This window comes from Triturus cristatus, chromosome 6 (genome assembly GCF_964204655.1).
Source record: "Triturus cristatus chromosome 6, aTriCri1.1, whole genome shotgun sequence".
NCBI lineage: Eukaryota > Metazoa > Chordata > Amphibia > Caudata > Salamandridae > Triturus > Triturus cristatus.
Genome location: NC_140589.1, coordinates 1,432,888,921 through 1,432,902,319, shown reverse-complemented (window position 1 = coordinate 1,432,902,319; position 13,399 = coordinate 1,432,888,921). Strand labels below are relative to the sequence as shown.

The 13,399-nt window shown below is 39.1% G+C and overlaps 1 protein-coding gene across 3 annotated transcripts in view; it reads right to left on the bottom strand.

The window, feature by feature from the left end:
• MTHFD1L (methylenetetrahydrofolate dehydrogenase (NADP+ dependent) 1 like) overlaps positions 1 to 13,399 on the bottom strand; it is a 1,409,858-nt gene that overhangs the window by 1,181,432 nt on the left and 215,027 nt on the right. The window lies entirely within an intron of this gene.

Below are 13,399 nucleotides of genomic sequence, written 5' to 3'. Positions count from 1 at the left end.
TATTATCATATAAACTGTGTCCCGTACCCCTGGTTACGGAGAGGACAATTCCAGTAAAGACGATTGCTCTGGAATGACAGCAGTACCCGACATGCAGCCCTGCGTAAACTAAGTTTACAATCATGATGCAGACCACCTGACTGCATACATCAGGTACAAAGTCCTAGGTCGAGCCCAGAGATCGCAACTATCTCCCTGTGCTCATATAGTAAGGGTAGACCTAGATAGATATATCATTTGCAATGGTTGGGATGTTTGTCTTACACAGTCTGTTAGTAATGCTAATTATTTTGTTCAGTTGCACCTGTCTAATGACCGCAGCACATTTGCTTCATAATAGACTATGATAGTTTCAATAAATGTATTGTAAACTTCTTTTGGGTCTTTCTTGTGTTTACTATGGACATGCATGAGTGACTGAGTAAGTAATGAAAGGGGAGGATCGGTTTCCACAGTTCTCTTGGGGACTAGAGGGTCATGTTCGAGATTGCCAAAATCACCTGTTGCTCTGGGAAGACTAGGAGTTCAGGTGAGGTACTGTGAGCTAACTAGGATTGAGCCAACATGTACTGATGCCGTAGAGAGGCTCAGTCCCTACATTTTGACATCCTGTCTTCCTAACACACAGTACTGAGCAACCAGCAGAATTCAGGAAACTGTTTGCAGTCCCTAATGAGGAAGAATCTTTAGTTCTTTGTAACTCTGTCCCATTCTGTAAGCAGAGGGGACCAACGGCTCTCTTCGTTTGCCCCTTTGCTATGGAACAATTCTAAACTGCATATCAGATATGCACACACTCTCTCTCCTGTACTTTAGAAAGCTATTAGTCCATGAGTGTTGTGTGGTGTTTCCACAGGTCTTCCTGTTTGTACAAGTTCATCAGAACTTGGAATGTTTGATATTGAGTGTTCTTGTGGTCAGTTACTTCAAGGTAGCTGATGGATGAGGTGTTTGTTAATAAACCTCTCAATCAACCATATTAATGTATCATTAGTAATCTTTGAACATTTCACTGGCGACGAGCGAGGGATAAATAGAAGAGTTTTAACACCTCAACATCGGGCTAAAGAGGAAGATAAGAATTCTGCGCAGAGAAGACCAATTCTAAGTGCAACTGGAATTTTGACAGAGTATTTGAGCAGTGAGAAGAATTCCCCAAAGAAGTAAAGGCAGAGTTGGTCTGAGAATCGGATGTCATGTACCAATTACATAATGATGTCCTACCACCTCCAGCGTCTGACTGTTCCTGACGAGAAGCCTGTATTCAGCGGATGTTTCTGCCTCCGTTTATAATCATGGATACTCTGTGAGGAGGTCAGCGGGAGGGGCTGGTGACTGTCTCTGCATTTGGCCGTAATATCACAGGGAAATGCGACTTCGTGAGCTTGTCTGTTGAGGATCTGCTGTGCGCATATAACGTTCTGTGAAGTTCGTTGGGATTGGAGGTCTTCACACTTGAGCTGCCTATTGTGACTGATGACGCATTCGAATCCTGCATGGGGATTCGGTGATTAGTCAGCGTCATCAGTCTCCTGAGCATTCTGGAATTTAAATTACTCCTATTCTACACTGCGTGTGAGCGTACTTAAAGTTGGTATGCACGTAAAGCTCTGTTGATTTAGCTTAACAGCTGAGTGACGTGCTGGAAAAGGAAATCGTTAACTGGTTCAGCTGAGAAACACTTTCACTCGAAGTTCGTGGCTTTCAGAGAAGAAAATCAATTAAGGTCTCAATTGAACAGCATTTCACTTGTTGGTTTTATTGAAACTACTTCACAGCTGAGTGGTTTGACTTTTAACTTCAATAATCTGCTGCTGGAGTTTAAGCTGCTTACGTAAAACGTGTTTATGTTTTTTTTTCTTTCCTTCTTTCTTCATTGGTTTATTCAGTGGGTCATCATTTTCAGTATAATATCATTGATGATGTACACATCAAGAAGTAAAAATGTTTGGTGAAAAAAGGGTGAAGTTAGAACAAGTATTTGTGAATTTGTTTAAAACAATATAACATTATTATTCTAGTTACAATTTAAAAAAAAAAAAAAAAAAAAAAAAAAAAAAAAAGAGGAAAATATGCAGAATGTTACTGCACCACCATTTTTTTTTAGTGATCCAGGTGAGCCAACTGTTAAATGGAGTAAATGGAAGAAAATATTTGCACATTATGCAAAAGTGTGTGGTACAAATCTGAGTGCGGAAAGAAAATGTTCACTTTTGTTACATTGTTTAGGAGGTGAAGGGCAAGAAGTTTTGGAAAATTTGCCAACTTTATCTGCACAAGAGCAACGAGGTCTAGATTAATATGAAATCTGTTTATTACAATTAGACAAGCATTATTTACCTCGTGTTAGCACAATAATGGAGAGATATCATTTTGGGTTAAGAGAGCAAGGTAAAGAGGAATCCGTTGAGGAATATTTAACTGTTTTGAGAAAGTTAGCTTCTAGTTGTAAATTTGGAGCTGCTAATGAAGAAAGAATTCGAGATCAATTTGTTCTCAAATGTAGGGAAGACAAAATTAGAGAGGAACTTTGGCTCAAAGATGAACCACCATTAGAAGAAGTGGTAGGAATTGCGAAAAAAGTAGACCACATGTTAAAATGTGTAAATGAGCTAAAAGGCGACAAAGTTAAAAGTCAACCTGTAGTGGAAGAAGTAAAAGATATAGTTTGTCAAGTTAAAAATGTGAAGATTCCTTTGAAGGAGTCGGGTAAAGATGATACAGCGAATGTAGCTATTGTGTGTTTTAGATGTGGAAAATCAGGACATAAAGCGAACTCAAAGACTTGTCCTGCTTTGAGTTTTGTGTGTCATGGTTGTGGGAAGAAAGGACATTTCATAAAATATTGTAAGTCTAAAGAAAAGAAAATGACTAATAAGGATATAAAAGAAGTCATATGTCAAGTAAAAGATAAGAAATGTAATGATCATCCTGTTGGCAAGGTAAAGATTGATGGTATAGAGTTAGACATGAAATTTGACTCTTGCTCACATATTCCCATTATTTCAAAAGAAACTTTTGTCAAGTGGTTTCAAAAGAAGAACAAATTGTATAAAATGGATATCAATCCAGGTGGTTATGGAGGACACTCCATAAGTATGTTTGGATATTTTAATGCTTGCATCGAGATGGAAAAGAGAATGATTGTTGGAAAAATTTATGTTTCACAAATTGGAGACAGTTTAATTGGCTGGCCACATCAACGTTTATTGGGTGTCATGTTAAATCCAAATACTGATCCTCAGGTACAGATTCAAGAAATTAGATCTGAGACTAATGATTTTGTAAGTGAATTCCCTCAACTTTTTAGAAAAGATTTAGGGTGCCTCAAAGGTTATAAGCATTGTATTAAATTAAAAAATAATGCTGTGCCGGTAGTGGCCAAGGTAAGAAGAATTCCTATTGCTGTACAAGGAAAAGTTGAACAGGAACTGCAGAAACTAGAAAAACAGGGCATTATTACTTCTGTAGAGGCATCAGAATGGTTGGCGCCAGTTGTCGTTGCCAACAAACCTAATGGGGAGATTAGAATTTGTTGTGATTTAAGATCTCTTAGCAAGGAAGTCATTGTTGACAAATTTCCTCTTCCCAATATTGATGGGTGATGCTAAGGTTTTTACAACTCTAGACCTTACACAAGCATATCATCAGATTGAACTTACACAAGAGTCTCAAGACCTAACGGCTTTCATCACTCCCATGGGTGCATTTAAATATAAAAGAATGCAGTTTGGTCTTGTATCTGCTGCGTCGGTTTTTCAAAGAGTGATGGCTTCAATTTTAAAAGGAATAAAATCAGTGAAATGTTATCAAGATGATTTACTTATTTTTGGAGCTAATCAAGAAGAACATGATAAAACTCTGAGATCAGTTTTAAAGAGGTTAGAGTGTGCTAGTCTTACTTTAAAATTTGAGAAATGTAAATTTTCTGTACAAGAGGTAAATTATTTGGGGCATTGTATTTCTGCCTCAGGAGTTGTTCCAAAAAAAGATTTGGTAAATACCATTCCAAATTTAGCTTCTCCTAAGAATAAAGATGAGGTAGTTTCTTTTTTAGGAATGATTGAATATTATGGAAAATTTGTACAAAATTTGGCAAGTAAAGCTAGCAACATGAGAAATTTACTTGGGAAGAATAACAAATTTATCTGGTCAGATGATTGTCAAAATGAATTTGTAGAAATAAAAAAAAGATCTTGCAAATGCACCTAATTTACAAGCATTTATCCCAACTGATGAAACTTTTGTAGTAACTGATGCTAGTTCAAAAGGTTTAAGTGCCATATTGAAACAGAATAGAGGTGGACAAGAAAAATTGATTGCGTGTGCATCTAGAAGTTTAAGGGGTGCGGAGATCAATTATTCTGTGATCGAAAAGGAGGCGTTAGCTATTTTTTGGGCTCTAAAAAGATTGAAAAATTTTGTATGGGGTTTGCATTTCAAAGTTTGCTCAGATCATAAGCCGCTAAAAGAAATTTTTACAAAGAAAGGTTTGGATTTTATTTCCTCACGGATAAGAAAATGTGTCATTGGATTGCAAGATTTCAGTTTTACAGTTGAACATATCCCTGGTGTTGATAACATGACAGCGAATTGTCTTTCACGATTAGTTTGTGATGTTACTGAAGAAAAATGTGAGGAAGAGATTTTTGAGGATGAGGTTAGTGTATGTGAAGTCACCTCAGGTGTCATACAGGAAGAAGAGTGGAAGGATGGTCTCAAAAATGACATTGAAATTACTAAAGTCATTACTATGATTTCAAATAAATCATCGTTTGATAACTCATTGTCTAAAGCAGGGGTACTCACAAACTTTCTCTTGGGGGCCAAATTTACAGTGTGGTTTGTGGCCGAGGGCCGCACCTTGGGGGCGGGGTCATTGGGGGAGGGGGCGGGGCTAGAGCAACAAAAAAAACTGAACTGTGAACACAGGTCCCTGCAGCGGACGCCTTCGTCCACTGAGCCACCGGACCAGGCATACACATCTCTCTCTCTCTCCCTCTCTCTATCGCCTTCCCTCCTCCGTCTCCCTCCCTCCTCCGTCTCCCTCCCTCCTCCTTCTCCTTCTCCCTCCCTCCTCCGTCTCCCTCACTCCTCCGTCTCCCTCACTCCTCCGTCTCCCTCACTCCTCCGTCTCCCTCACTCCTCCGTCTCCCTCCCTCTCTCCTGCTATCCGTCACTCTCCCTCTCTGTCTTTATCCCTCCCTCCCCATCTCCCTCCCTCTCCCCGTTTCCCTCTCTCTCCCAGTTTCCCTCTCTCTCTCTCTCTCTCTCTCTCTCCGTCGCCCTCCCTCTCCGTCTGTCTCTTTGCCGTTTTGTCTGTCTCTGCCTCTATCTGTCTGTCCCTGTCTCTGCCTATCTGTCTCTGTCTGTCCCTGTCTCTGTTAGTCTCTATCTCTATCTGTTTCTGTCTCTCCCTACTGCCCTCTGTCACCCTCTGTCCCCTTACCTGACTCACACCCTGCTGTTCTCTTGCAATTCTTTGTCACCTCGCCCCCCCCCCCCCCCAACCCCGTCCGCTTGTGTGGCAGCAGAGGCAGCTTCTTTTCCAGGGCACACACACAGCCCCACCTGAGTACTTCACAGGTCTTTAAGAGACCATTTGCATGATAACGAGGCTTTGTTGTATTTCACCTCTTAGCGCCCCAGCAGCTCCACTCGGACTATCCCTTGAATCCCGGGCCCCCACAGAGCAGTCTGTGTTTGCTGACACTGTTCACTGTTAAAAAACAAAAACACTGGTACGATCATACATGCCAACATTTCAGAAGAGCAAAGTGGGAGATTTAAAAAATAAATCAAAAAAAAAAAATCGGGAGAATGGGGCCTTGAATTGGGTTACTGTCATGTATGGAAGTGTGCTGCTGCAGGATTTGAAACGCAAAATGCACGTTTTTTTTTCAGAAGCATTGAGCGCAGTGGCAGAGAGAGGGTGATGCAAGTGTTGTGCACTGGCCTGGCAGGTTGCTGGCAGTGCATACATACCCCCTCCTTCCCCCCCCCCCTCCCCCCGCATCCCTGTGGGCTGAAACAGCTTCCAGGTACACACACAGCCGCCCCCGAGTACTTCACGGGTCTTTAAAAGACCATTCGCTTGTTAATGAGGCTTTGATTAGCTTTTTCACCCTTTCTAGAGCCCCTGCATCGCCACTCTGATTATTGCTGGAAGAATTAGCACTCTACGCTGTAGAGTGCTAATTCTTCCAGCAATAATCAGAGTGGTGATGCAGGGTCTCTAGAAAGGGTGAAAAAGCAAATCAAAGCCTCATCAACAAGCGAATGGTTTTTTAAAGACCCGTGAAGTACTCGGGTTTTTGCTAGCAGGAATCGGGAGGCGGGAGACTAGCCTTGAAATCGGTAGTCTCCCGCCTGAATCGGTAGGCTTGGCATGTCTGGGTACGATGTCTGGAAGGTCCGCGGGCCGCCAAGAAAGGCTTGCCGGGCCGCTGGCGGCCCGCGGGCCGTACTATGAGTATCCCTGGTCTAAAGTGTGGCATTTGGTTGCAGATGAATTATCTGTGGAAAATGAGATTCTGTTAAGGGGTACTAAGTTGATTCCGCCTAATTCTCTTAGAAAAAGACTGGTTGAAAAAGCTCATCAGGGTCATTTAGGCATTGTAAAAACTAAAGAAAGACTTAGAACTTCGTTTTGGTGGCCTGGAATGGATATTGAAATTGAACGTGAGGTGAGAGAATGTGTACAATGCAAGTTAAGTGATAAAATTCTCACTCCCCGTACTCCTCCCATGGTATGTCGTAATTTACCTAATGGTCCATGGGAGGATATTGCCATTGACATTGTGGGTCCTCTTAATGGTGAACATCGTACTCCCTAGCTCATTGTTTTAATCGATTTATATTCAAGATGGGTTGAAATATCTTCTGTTTCAGATGTCACATCTTCTTGTGCGATTTCTTTTCTGAAAGATATTTAGGAGAGAAGGGTTCCCTAAAACACTTATCAGACAGTGGTCCACAGTTTTGTTCTGTATTGATGTCTGAATTTTTGTTATCCTGTGGTATTATACACAAAAGATCTTCAGTTTATCATCCGGAAACAAATGGAGCTGTGGAAAGATTCAATAGAGTAATTAAGGAAAATATTCAGCTGTCAAGAGTAAATTCATTGGATTGGAAGGAGGAATTACAGAGATGCATTTTGGCTCATAGATTCTCTCCTCATATGTCTACACATAAGACACCTTTTGAATTGTTTAAAGGTAGAACTCCCAATACAAGTTTATGTCCTGGTTGGATGACTTGGGGTAAAGGTGTTAAAGATAACAGCATTGGTATGTGGAGAGTTAGACGGGGAAAAACTACGGTTTAAGAAAAAAATTAAGTTATGATGAAAGGAAAAGAGTCAAAGAAATTGTTGTCAATATAGGTGATGTGGTGCGGGTAAAAGCTCCTGTAGGAGCTTTATCTTGGTCTAAATATGCTTCTCCCATGCGTGTCATTAAATGTTTTAAAAATTCTGTGAAATTAGAAAATGGTAAAATCTGGAATTTGAACCGTGTCACTATTCTAAAGAAAAATAATTCCAACTGTGAGTTTAATCAAAGTGTTGTTGATCATTCAGGTGATCTTGTCAATTCTCATTTGAGGATTAGTACTCGGGAAAAAATTGTACCCAGATATTTGAAAGACTATGTAAAGTGATTATTTAATGTGAATTTGTGTTTCATTATTCACTTTTTGTGAATCCTGTATATGAAGATTTTTCATGTAGTGTTCATGTTCTTTGGACTATAAGGTATTTTCTTTTGTTATAAGAATGGAGATGTGTGGTGTTTCCACAGGTCTTCCTGTTTGTACAAGTTCACCAGAACTTGGAATGTTTGATATTGAGTGTTCTTGTGGTCAGTTACTCCAAGGTAGCTGATGGATGAGGTGTTTGTTAATAAACCTCTCAACCATATTAATGTATCATTAGTAATCTTTGAACATTTCATGTTGCAAATTATTAAGAGACTCTGCTCAATTTATATTTTTCTTTACCTGTTCATGTTGTATTATTTTTTATTTACCATTGGGGCTGAGAGACGACGAGCAATCTAATCAGCAAAACTTTAGAATAGAAAAATAAATTCAGCAGATCAGCAAACTGTTAAACTTCAATTTTAAAATGTTTAATTCTGAAGTACAATGAGCTATCTGAATCAACATTTAAACCCAGCATAAACAATCAATCTTTGATTAGTACCTGGAATTCTGCATTGTTATTTTAGGTCTTGTTTGTCATTGCAGCAGTTGCTAGATTCTATGAGCACCAAATAACTGCTTTAAGAAGCATGACAGACAGGCTCTTTGGCTCCACCCACATGTTAATCTGCTCTACAAGCTTTAGATCTTGTAGATGGTGTGCGCTGCCACTGAAACGTTTATGCTGAATACAGTAGGCCTCAGTTTGTTACGGTGACAAGCGGATGATCAAGTCTATAAGCCCGAGTAGTTCATTGGGTACATTTATTTCAGATGTTATAGGTCACATATTCTTATTATGAAAAGTTATACCAAAGGCAGTAGGCTAGATTTATTTACTGGGAAAAGCATATGTTAAAGGTATTATGCCTTTAGGCTTTGAGTATAGGAACTAGTTATTTGACTAACTAATGGCAAGTACAAATGATTTTTTTTACAGCAGTTAATCGTCATGAAGCCTTGGTTTACCAATGGCTATCCTCAACAAGGGTTCTGTAAGAAAGAAGAAAGGTGCACTATTGTGTGAGCAGTGTCCCTGCAGAGATTAAAACCCAGCAGGTTGAATATCCGAACAAGCAAACCAATATTTCACATTACATCAGAAGGTTGCTGTAGTATGTGTGGAGAAGCTATCTTAGCTATCTTCCAATCACAAAAGCATTGATTTTTAGTACAAATGTAAAATTTTTATTTTCCTAAATTCATCAACTGTACCCAATTAGCTCCTATGTAATTGCATACAACTTTGTAAAACTATTTGCACATTACAAAATAAAAAAGGTTTGCTACAAACTTTACAAACATTGTCAAGGGACAGCCAACACGTTGTTCATGGCAAGGAGTTCACTGCTTCTTTGTGGTAGAATAGAATCCTAAGAAGGTTTATGCTAATTTTCACAACTTTTTCCTAATTGGTTTCACCATTCTCTCACCAGAGATGTAGCATCTCCATATACCTTCAACATTTATTTGCAAGCATCTCCAATTTCTTGTTCACTTTACTAAAAGCCTGGATGATAAATTTAGTTTTTTCAAAGATTCAATCAATATAGACTCCTCATAAAACAATATGCTTCAACCTCTATTTTCAAGCATCTTAAATCTGTTATTAATCTATCTATGACTCAGGATAGAAGATTTAAGGTGTTTCCCCAATCAATTTATTCCAATGAGAAGGCAATATATTTAGACACCATTCAGTTTTCTTCAAACAAACACAGCATGGTGGAGGCTGGCTGTTTGTTTTTCTTGGCACTTAGTAGATACTTAAGAGCAGAACTTCCAGATCAGGGTGTTGAATCAGCAATGGTTAGCCTGTCTGAAAAGCCATATTTTCAGGTTTTCCCAAAACAACTTAAAATCTGCTTCTGACCAAAGACGATCTGGAAGAGAGTGCCGTAATGATGGTGCCAGGTCAGAAAAACGGCACCATCCCAACCTATTTTTCTGATATCTTGGAATGATGGAGAAATTGGAATATGATGATCTGATAGCACAGGATAGGGATGTGTGATGACGTGATTGGGGCTCTCTTAACTTCACCCCAATTTGTATATTTTCTGCTAAGTTGTGATCATTATGACACTCATTATTTAGACAAAACTCTGCATAATAAATAGAAGTGTGAAAAGCCAATCACTGCATGTGCCTATTGATTCAGGGATCCAGGATGGGGCTACATTTCATCACCTGCTAGTAAGAGATTCTTCAACAGGTTTGACTCCTAGCACTCCTTATCCAACATACCTCATTAGTGGAGGGGTGAGAGACACCTGTCATTTCTCCTTTACTCCAAATAGGATACATTTGCTTTTGAGACTTAAGAGGACCTAGAGGGTGGACCGCCTCTAATACTGAGATGAAGACAACAGGTTTGCTACCTCTGTGGCCAACAGTTCTAGGATATCAAACTGTTTTAACCAGTCACCTGTTCTGATCATGGAACCGTCGCTTCAAGGTGTCTGAACAGCACACGTTAAAAAAAAACCATTAAAACCTTCCAAATCAATGCCATAATGACACCATGTTTCTGCTGTGCACGGTCTTTACTTGCTGCTGGTCTCCTGTTTTCTTTTTGTTTTCTTTTTCACACAAATCAATAAAATTGTTTATCAAAAAATAAAACATTGCAAAACAGGCAATGAAAAAGAAGCCTAGGCAAGACTGCCATTTATGATAAAGCAGCTAGAAGCTGATCAGAGCTAATCTTTGCAGAGGGCTCAGACTATAAGGATAAACTACAAATTCCACAACATTACTGTGGATGGGACATGCATGTATACTAGACTATTCTATAAACTAAATATAATCTAGCTGTTCACTGAGGTCACATGAATGCATATAAAGCAAACGGTTGTAGCCGTCCAGTTTAGTGAAACCATTTCAAAGTCAATTGATAGCTTTGTCAGCAGTCAAAACAAACCGATGGCCAATCGTATGATTGTAATCGTGACAGGTGAGCAAAGTTTTTCTACACCAACTAAATTTTGGTAAGCACTTCAAGATAAATCTCTACGTTTATGGTGTGGCTAGAATGACAGAACTGAGAAAGACATAAGAGGGATGTTTTATGTGTTAGCAAGACTGTAGCCGAAGTGGTCACAAATCTTTCGAAAATTGTTATTGACAAAGTGTTGATTTAGAAGTTGAGTGAACACAGTTCTGCAGTTTCTAATGTCCACAACAAGCTTTGGTCAGGTACCCGTATGTTTTTCTCTTCAACTAAATGATGTAACAAACAAAATATTGTTTTAGAATCCACAATTATCTCCTCCTTTTAAAAGAAGTTGGAGTGCAATTTTTCAAGACTGAAGAAGCATTATTCATGTGTGCACAATTTCATAAAATAGCATTACTCACAAAGATTGAAATACATACAGAAAAGTGGAGAGAGCACCACCAATTTCTAGTACACTATATTTATAGTAGAGGTGTAACGGATTCCCACTCCAACTATTTGTAATAATGTGTTTTCTGTTACCAAGGATACAGTATTCCATGCCTCAATTTCATTAACTTCATTTTCTTAGCTCTTTTTTATACCACACTCATAGTTTTCTTAGGTTCATAAATATAGTAATTTGTAAAAATGATTCCATCTTTTTATTTCATTTGTATGCAAAACGTATTTCATCCATTTCAAACTTTGACATGGTTTATCAATTTATATTTTAATACTCCTTTCTTAGTATAAAAAAAGAAAAATCTATACATCCGCACGCATATCACTCATTTCCTCTCCAGCTAAATGTATCCTTTAGAGTATTTCACATCCTCGCATGTCCCGGTTCGGCTCAGCACTTTTGAGGGCTTAGCCTCAGCAGTGTACTTTCTTTTATTCTCAGTATAATTAAATTGGTAAGATTATCACGGTTATCTTTCGATATTTTATTCAAAACAATCTTGCCTCTTTGTATTTTATCACTTGCCTTATACAAAATCCATGCTCTATGCATCGTGTGCCTCATTCAGAACAAGTACCACTTGCAAATGTCATTTACTGGAGGTGAAAGGACCTTAAGCCCTGAAATCTAGAAGTGATAGACATGCATGGGCTCCTATGCCCATGCATGTCTATCACTGACTGGACAAGATTTCAGAAGCAGAAAATGGAAGAGCAGGATCAATATCTAAGGAGCATATGAACTTTGGTGATGACAGGGCTAGGCCTTCTGTTTGCAAAGGGTCAACAATCTGCTGTAAACCCAGCTTGCTGATCTACTGTGCCTACCAATGAGCTGTGATTGTTCACTGGGGCACTGTTGGAAGCTGAAATCAATTTCCCACTATCACCTTTCACTCTCAGTGCAGGAAAAACAAGAAAACAAAATATTGTGGCACTGCTGTTACAGCACACGCCAAGGCCATACACTTACCATATAAAACAACAATGTACCAAACTCTGACAGGTCCAGCATGAACCTTAACAGATAGGTCCCCCTTCTGCCGAGTGCACAGAGAACATCTCTTGTCCCCACAGCCCAGGAAGCCAACAGAGCAGGGCAAGGCCTAAAACTGGACACAGTGCAGCTGTTCGGCGACCAACCCCAAGAGTTATTTAAAAATACATAGTCAGGATTTCATATTGCAGTAAAGAAATCTGGTTTTGGACATATGCCATACAAACTGTATAACATATTATATTTTACACTTTGTTACACTGTTGCAACTTGCACTTCTTTACATTTGACAAATGAGGATAGGAGAGTCAAGCCACGCTGTGAGGGGACACCAAGGTCCTAGGATTCCACTTACCACTTACAATACAGCTAGTATTAGAATTCGCATCCATTTTACTGGGCCTTAGTTTGCTTTTCAGCAGCCAAGTATGTTCTTCAATTTAGCAGGAGTTGTGTAAAAATTGGGTTACTGGTTGGGGGGTGGCGGGTGGGTGAAACCCTTCTCAAGCAGCAACCACAACTCTTCAGGGTGAAGTCACAAGCAAACCCTAAATTAACCTGTGCTCAACCTTCGGTTAGCATGACTCAGAACAGTCAGTCTTAACTCTGAGGCAATGTGTAAAGTATTTGTGCAACACTTTAAACAGTTGCACAGTGAAAACACCACAAAAGGAGTCCACAAAAGAGTTAGAAAAATAGTCATTTAATACATTTTTTAAAAAAGACCAAAACGTAATAATCCAATCAGTAGAACCAGAGAGATTCAATTTTAATGATTTTAGTAAAAATAGCATCAAGAGGCATAAAGCGACAACTATGGATATCTGGTTGCACTGGTTCGGGACAAAGTCACAAGTTCAGACAGACAGTGACGGTGTGAGCAATGGCTACAGGGACCCAGTTAGGTCGGCTAAACAAGGTGTCTTCAAATTCTGGTTTGCGGAGCGTTGCAGACGACGATAGCGGGGTTTTCTATCTCTCAATCTTCAGGTGTAATTATTAAATAATCCCCGCCAATGGTAGTATGGACCTTTGTTCGTCGACCACGAGAAATAAAAAGGAGCAAGCATCTACATTAAACACATAGTAATAAATCATGAAAAGGCTTTAAGTACAGTTAATAAAGAGTTTGAGTTAAAGGGTTTTATTTTCAATTTTTTAAGATTTAATTTCTTATTCAGTTAATTCGTCTTAAGTATCAGCATTAAAAGTTAGCATAATCCAATAATCGATACTTCAGTATAAGGAAGAACACAATATTTGTTAAGACAACAGTTAATACCTTAATACAGCAA